Genomic DNA, 914 nt, shown 5'->3' with positions numbered 1-914 from the left:
CTAGAGGGATGGTCGGGGCGGTGGCGGACCGGCGGTGGGGAGTGTTTTCGGGGCGGGCGGGGCGGCGCACTGCCGGTCGCGGGCGCGGGGGGCTGCTATTTGGCCGGTGGTGGCTGGCAGCTCAGGGGGGTGGAGGTTGAAGATGAACCACAGGCCCTTGATTTCGTATCCAACAGCTGCAAAATTGACTGACCAGAGATGAAAAAGTCAGTCGACCGACGTGTAGCCTCACCTTGCTAGTGCGTTCAGTTTTGACAGCAAAGTTCAGTTTCGACAGCAAAATTCAGTTTCGACAATTAGGTTCAGTTTCGACAGTTAAGTTCAGTTTCGATAGTTAAGTTCAGAGATGAGCGGCTGATGTATTTTACATCTAGCACTTTGTGGTTATGTATTTTACGTCATGTATTGGAGATGCTATTAGAATTCCACTCATGTTAACGTTGTTTGTTGTCTCTCTTGTCCTGCTTCAGCCTCGGCGTCGTACAACTCACCGAGCTGCTCCAACGATGAAACCCTCCATCACAGCGGAGCAGTACCTCGGGCTCTATCTCCAGACGCCTAAGATCTTCTTCCCCTCCTCCGATAGCAAAGTCAGCCGGAGCATCCTCACCAGCCAACCCAATCACGCTGAGATCGACATGGCTTCGCCAAAGAGGTTGTACATGTGTTGCATCTCTTTTTTACTCTACATGTTATATATATTGTCCACTGAGCACACGGATTTGTTCCTTTAGTGTCTCCTTGAAAGAAAAAACATAGGAATTTTGATTTTCACTTGTCCTCCTTTTCAAATTCCTATTCATGAAGCACAAGACTAAGAGATAGTAGCATAATAGCATTATAACCGTACATTTTCTTGTGGTTTGACTTAATCTCACCATGCTTCTTTGCATCCTGTGATCTTCCAATTGTTG

Source organism: Triticum aestivum, chromosome 7B, assembly GCF_018294505.1.
Source record: "Triticum aestivum cultivar Chinese Spring chromosome 7B, IWGSC CS RefSeq v2.1, whole genome shotgun sequence".
In the NCBI taxonomy this organism is placed as follows: Eukaryota; Viridiplantae; Streptophyta; class Magnoliopsida; order Poales; family Poaceae; genus Triticum; species Triticum aestivum.
This window is presented reverse-complemented; position numbering follows the sequence as displayed.